Here is a 7453-nt window from a genome sequence, read left to right on the forward strand (position 1 = left end):
ACTACATCTTGCTAGATAACTCTGTGTATGTCACAAATTATCATTGTATTCTTCTGTATTAATGACAAGCATAATGTTTTACAGCATTCAGTTCACTTGGAGGACCACATAAGCCATGCAGTGGTGCATGGAGGTATTGTGAGAGCATTTCTCTATATATTATTGTGGTTTTTCATAAATAAATATATTTGTATGTGGAATTATGAGGTAAATGATGAGCTAATACTTTTTTCGTGGACAAATACACCCCCAACATGTATGTATTCTCTATTTTTAACAGGAGCACCAACAAGACGTGGACGTTTGCAAGGGACAGTGGTCCAGGGTCGTAAAGAGTCACCATGAGTTATTCTGTGGGGAGGTGAAAGGGCCTGCCTTTCTCCAAATAGACAGTAAAAATCAACAGAATGCCATCAACGACTACCTGGGCAGAGAATTGGATGAAGCAAGAGATGTCTTTTTATTTATCTTTGAGTATCTGGAGGATATGGACACATTCATATCAATAAACAATCTTGATGAACAAGGCCTGAAGGTCCATGCCATGTTCCGTGAATAATCTATCAGAGAAAGAAATCTCTCATTGTAGCCTATGTGTGTATGTATGTATGTATGTGTACTGCATATCAGGAACTGTCTATCTGATCATTCAACTGTTCGTTCAACTGTACAGACTTTATGATAGTTGAAACATATCTTTTGTTAAACACAACCAGTCAAATATTCTTTTTTTTTCTGATCATTCAACTGTTCGTTCAACTGTACAGACTTTATGATAGTTGAAACATATCTTTTGTTAAACACTACCAGTCAAATATTCTTTTTTTTCTTTTTTTTTTTTTTTAAAGAAGTCTGTTCTGCTCACCAAGTTTGCATTTATTTGATCCAGTGTACAGCAAAAACAGTACAATTTTAAAAGTATTTTTTAAAGTATTTTTTAAAAGTATAGTTTTCTATTTGAAACTGTTTTCTATATTTCTAATAAAATGTAATTTATTCCTGTGATTTAAAAGGTGACTTTTTTTTGCTATATATATATATATATATATATATATATATATATATATATATATATATATATATATTCTAATTTGCTGCTCAAAAAAAATATAAAATAAATAAAGGTTTCTTTGATGAATAGAAAGATCAGAAGAACAGCATTTATCTGAAATTTAAATCTTTTGTAACATAAATGTCAATTTAAAGCATTGCTAAATAAACATTAATTTCTATAATTTCTTTCTATGGTATAGTGTATAATGTTACAAAAGCTCATTTTTATTTCAGATAAATGCAGATCTCTGGATCTTTCTATTCATCAAAGAATCCTGAAAAACATGCACTTCTTTAAATATTGATAATATTATGAATAATAACAATTAAAAAAATTCTTGAGCAGCAAATCATCATATTAGAATGATTTCTGAAGGATCACGTAACATTTAAGACTGCTGAAAATTCAGCTTTGCATCACACAAATAAATTACATTTTAAAATATATTACAATACGAAATCAGCTCCGTATATTAGACACATTAAATATATTAGATTTAAATTGTGCCATTTTAGCCTAGACATGCTTTACAAAAACAAGAAAACGTGTATTAGTAAAATGAAGGACAATAACTACAGATCCCCGAAACTGCCATAAATTGCTTCGACATACTTCCGGGTTTCCCCGGTACAAGGGATTGGGGAATCACGTATTTTTCAGTGGGCGTGGCTTTCGACGTCACGCTCGGACGTGGGCGGGGGTGTATCGGGGATGGGTGTGACTTCTGACATCACCCGTGGATGTGGGCGGGGTTGGATGTCCACCGCAGGCTGCAGCGAGCCCTACTTGCCTCAGCTGGATTCCAGCCTGTCTTGTGGATAACCTGTTTGAATAGCCCTCTGGATTACGTTCGCTGTTGTTTGACCCACGCCTGTCTCTGGAATACTCTTTTGTCTAGTCCTGTTCAACCTTGTTTGCCAGTGTCGATCTTTGTCTGTTATGACCACGTCTCTGTTTAATAAAAGCTGGCATATGGATCCGCCCACCTCACATCCAACCCGTTCTCATCAATTTGCGTATAAATAACACGACTTTACACTTTCCAGTTGCGTGTAATACATACGCCAAAGTCCAATTTCGCGTGCATATGATACGCCAATCCTTCCCATTAACTTCTGTGGAGAGCAGATGCGTACAAATAGCACGCAGCATCTTCTACGGCAGTGACGTCACCTGCGAGGCTCGGTTTGCCCCGTTCACTAGATGCATATACACCTTCAAACAGGTAAGAAAGACAACAAATTATCTTTTCTTTTGTAATGAGATCATTATTTTAATTGTTTCGCTGCTTCTGCGTCTCTGTACGTGGGGTCATGTGTTAAAATGGAAGCGTGTGCTTTTAAATTAGAACAGTCGGCTGCTGCGTTAGCACAGCTGCTAATATTAGCCTAAGCTAACTTCTAATTGTTGCTGTTTTGAAATAGATAAATAAATAAAACCGTTTTAATTATATTCACGTGGCTAATGACAGCTTTACAGATCAACCAAACCAGTGTCACGTGATAAGCGCGATCATGTAAAAGTCCGCACATTTACCATAGTTTTACCATAGTAACTGTTGCTTGACCATATTTTGTGTAGCCAATGCACAAGTCACATCGTTTACCATGGTTTTACCTCATTAACCATAGTTTTACTGTGGTATTTGTTGTTAAAGCCCAACATTTACCATGGTTTTACCACTGTAAGCATAGTTTTACTGTGGTATTTGTTGTTAAAGCCCAACATTTACCATGGTTTTACCACTGTAAGCATAGTTTTACTGTGGTATTTGTTTTTAAAGCACAACAACCACAACATTTACCATGTTTTTACCACTGTAAGCATAGTTTTACTGTGGTATTTGTTCATAAAGCACAACAACCACAACATTTACCATGGTTTTACCTCAGTAACCATATTTTTACTGTTGTATTTGTTTTTAAAGCCAACATTTACCATGGTTTTACAACTGTCAGCATAGTTTTACTGTGGTATTTGTTTTAAAAGCACAACAACCACAACATTTACCATGTTTTTACCACTGTAAGCATAGTTTTACTGTGGTATTTGTTTCTTAAAGCACAACAACCACAACATTTGCCATGGTTTTACCTCTGTAACCATATTTTTACTGTTGTATTTGTTTTTAAAGCCAACATTTACCATGGTTTTACCACTGTAAGCATAGTTTTACTGTGGTATTTGTTTTAAAAGCACAACAACCACAACATTTACCATGGTTTTACAACTGTCAGCATAGTTTTACTGTGGTATTTGTTCTTAAAGCACAACAACCACAACATTTACCATGTTTTTACCACTGTAAGCATAGTTTTACTGTGGTATTTGTTTTAAAAGCACAACAACCACAACATTTACCATGTTTTTACCACTGTAAGCATAGTTTTACTGTGGTATTTGTTTTAAAAGCACAACAACCACAACATTTACCATGGTTTTACCTCTGTAACCATATTTTTACTGTTGTATTTGTTTTTAAAGCCAACATTTACTATGGTTTTACAACTGTCAGCATAGTTTACTGTGGTATTTGTAGTTAAAGCACAATAACCACAACATTTACCATGGTTTTACCTCAGTAACCATAGTTTTACTGTGGTATTTGTTTTTAAAGCACAATAAACACAACACTTACCGTAGTTTTACCTCAATAACCATAGTTTTACTGTGGTATTTGTAGTTGAAGCACAACAACCACAACGTTTACCATGGTTTTACCACTGTAAGCATAGTTTTACCATTAACTGTGATTTTACGGTATACTATTTATAAAGCACAGTAATTACAATGCTTGCCACCTTTTATACTTTTTTTTATTATTATTTAATTATATAAATGAATTTTATAATTATTGTGAATTATTGTAAATATTGTAATTTAATATTTTTCTGTCTTGCAGTTACATCAGATCATTTACTCCAGCAGCTCTTTAAAGAAAACAACTCTTGTAAATGCTATCACTTGTTCCTATTTTTCTGAAATGTAATCAATAATTAATTTACACATAGTTTTGCTCTCTCTTTTTCTGTGGTCCATTATGACATTTTCATAATCTCATAATTTTGACCAATTCTGTCAGAAAGCTGCTAGAATTAACAGGGAACTTCAACTCAAAGCTCCCAGTGCTGATCTTGAAGAAGTTATCAAGGAGTCTGAACAAATCATTCAATGATTCAATCTTTCTCAGTAACGTTGAAGACATTTAGCTATAACTGATTTGATGTAATGCACACATCCTTATTTAATCTGTTGATAATAACTTTCCTTACAGTCGTTCCTCTTAAATATTTTGGTTCCAGATTATTTTTAGCACATTGTCTCAACATGTATATATTTCTCTTTGTTTCAGCTGAAAGGGAAGACCAAAGGACGCCAGTCATGGGATCTGAATTGGGCCATATTGTGCATTTATGGAAAAGACCAAAGGCAAACATTTCAAAAAGGTATGTCAATGTCAGTCTGAGCATCTTGACTGAACTGTAGCATCTAGCATCTACACCAACAGACGATTACATTCTGTTTATGGTTATACATACTGCACTTACAGTATGCTGTTGTCTGCCATTGTTTTCAATGTGTTTGTTGTTCATCATGTGATCACATCTTTCTTTCTGTCTTGCAGTCATTCTTCATCAGCTCTCCACAATATCAGCCCTTCCAAAAGCTTCCACTCTTTCTCTATCATCTGCTCACAGTACTTTTATTGCCGTCTTCCAGTTTTTGCATGTATACTTATTTTTTAATTTCTCCTCTACAGTCAACACTCACTCCCATGACTGACTTGTCACGTGACAAATCAGATCTTCAGTTAATTTGGCCAAATCAGATCACTTGAAGCTGTTCACATCTAGAGCAAGAACTACAATGATAAGTATTTTAACCTTTTATTTTTCATACTGAAATAAAATAACATTCTGCTTATTATAAGCATGTGCTGCAGTTATGTTGTCTTCATATACATGCTCAGACTATTCACAGTATGGTGGATTTTGATTGGCTGTCAATGTTTTTATTTTTCTTCATCTGGAAAAATTTGTTCTGGAAGAGATTCCAACCATATTGTTTCTCTGTGTCAAATAGCTGCGGTGTGGACTCATCCTTGGTGTGAAGAGGCCTTTAAACTGCCTTCAACTAAATCGTCAGCAGGTAATCATATTTAAAGAATTCATATTAGCTTGCTATTAAAGAAAAAAATTCTAATGCTGCTTTCCTCTCACTCTGTTAAATTTGCAGACAAAATTCTTCAAAATGTTTCTTCCTCTTATTCCTTTACTTCCTCACTTACACATTATTTTGTGCTCTGTTTTAAGGTAGAAACTGAGAGTTTGCATGATGGTGTTTTCTCAGACTCTGAATCTTATGTGTACAGATGAACTCAGGAGTCTGCAGGGAACTTGAGCTTGAAGTATATAATTATAACTGCTTATTTTGTGTTTAAACAACAATAATTAAACATGGGGTCAATAAATATTTTCTTGTTTTACAGCTGGAGACCAAAAACGCATAGAAAATCAGTCACAGCAAGCCAGTCAAACCAGTCCTGATGAATGAGGAAAGAACATGGTCTTCTTGTGCCCAAATAGAAAAGGCAGATTTCCACTGGTATGTATGTAATCAAGCAATGTAGTTATATGCATTTGATGTTGATCTCTCAAAAGATAACATTATTGTTTTTCACAAACACATCTTTTTTTCGAGCTCCTAGAATTAGCAAATCAACTGTGGCATCATATCTGGAATTTGGGCGGGAAATGACAGAATATGGTGAGTACTGACACCAGCACCTGTAATCACCAACACTATTTCTCTGTTGACTTATTTATTTGTCTGTTTGTTTGAAGGAGGATGAAGCCAGTTGATGAAGAGATTAATTCAACGGCCATCAGGTATCTGCTGTGAAGACTGCATTGGTGGACAGCTCTACTGTGACCGCTCAGATGTTGCGGCGCAAAAAAGTAAACTTTACAACTGAACAACAAGAGTTGTGGAGGGATTCTTTTGGCCCATACCTCCAACAAGAATCAATGGTAAGTCCAATGCAAAAACTATAAATTCTAATTCTGTATATTGTTTAATGATTTACGACATTCTATACATGTTTTGTCCATCCAGGACATCTATATCAGGTGGTGTGTGAGGAAAGCACAGAGGACCATCAGAGACTCCAGCCAACTGCATGGATCGCTCTCATTGTTACCATCAGGCAGAAGTTATTGCAGAACCTCCACCAGCAGACTGCAAGACAAATTCTTTCCACAGACTGAACTGAACTCGTACCAGTAACACCACACACCACATCATGTACTGCACTCTAACAGTTACACTGTCTGGACTCTGACTCACTGTTATTCTGCACCCTGACATTCTGTTTGCACTAATTCATACCATTCTTATCATTATTTGTATCATTGTTTTCATTTTGTGCTCACTATAGCATACTTTTTCACCATATATTGTTCTCTGCATGTACTGAATCCTTTATTTATATATATATATATATACATATACTGTGTATGTAATATTTTTCATCCATACTGTACTGCTGCAGTTTGCACAAATAATTTCACTTGTACACATGTGATTATGGTATTGTGACAAAGTGATTTGAACTGGTCATTTCTTTTGTTCATCACTTGTACTGTAGTGTGCTGGATAACAACTGCAAATTGTTTATGACATGGAAGAAGTTTATGGATAAACAAGTAAGAAGAAGAAAACCAGGAGAGCTCAGATGATGAGCAGGAAACTTAATGTGATTCTATGATGCTCAAGAAGTTTGACCCATGACATAACCCATTTTTATTTCTCTTGAATATCATTTGTCTTTATAATCCACTTTAGTTGTCTTTATGATGTATTCTCCAGTAAAGTATTGCACATGATGTTGGAATAAAAAAGTATGGTGAGTATTCTGTATTAGGGATGGTGTTTGGTGAAAACACCATTTAATTTTGTAAACAATACACCTAACCATCATGAGTGTTTTAATTAAGGCATGAACATTTGGTCATATTAAAGACATTCAGTTACCTGAAGGCAAGGCTGAAAGATGAATTAGAAGAGACTGCATGGACCATATTGCTACAGACACTTCATGCACAACTGAGGGTGATGGACCAGGGAAAGATCAATACTCAATACATAGATGTGAATCTAATCCTGTATTATAAGCAAGATGTGCATGCACGTTACTGATGTTTCACACCAGAGAAAGAATAAATTAGGTGTTTTACATTATGATTGTTTGCATTGCATGAATTGTATCTCCTGGGCAAGGATGAGCTTCAAGCCTGCCAAGCCCAGGTCTCTGGTCCTAAAGAAGGGTAAAGTGTCCGACCGTTTCCGCTTTGCCCTGGGAGAGACCATGATTCCATCTGTGAATGAAAACCAGTCAAG

The 7453-nt window shown here is 35.3% G+C and overlaps 1 long non-coding RNA gene across 5 annotated transcripts; it reads left to right on the top strand.

The window, feature by feature from the left end:
• The first annotated feature begins 3615 nt into the window (after positions 1-3615).
• On the top strand, positions 3616-6795 carry LOC141299723 (uncharacterized). Of its 5 annotated transcripts, none has more exons than XR_012341836.1 (9): positions 3616-4004; positions 4407-4500; positions 4680-4928; positions 5138-5203; positions 5368-5462; positions 5544-5659; positions 5756-5821; positions 5899-6084; positions 6170-6795. It is a non-coding gene; the product is annotated as an uncharacterized lncRNA (long non-coding RNA). The 5 variants fall into 5 exon arrangements; XR_012341838.1 differs by having other exon boundaries at positions 4815-4928; XR_012341834.1 differs by having other exon boundaries at positions 4680-5203.
• Positions 6796-7453: the final 658 nt, after the last annotated feature.

The sequence above is a fragment of the Garra rufa genome, chromosome 23 (assembly GCF_049309525.1).
Source record: "Garra rufa chromosome 23, GarRuf1.0, whole genome shotgun sequence".
In the NCBI taxonomy this organism is placed as follows: Eukaryota; Metazoa; Chordata; class Actinopteri; order Cypriniformes; family Cyprinidae; genus Garra; species Garra rufa.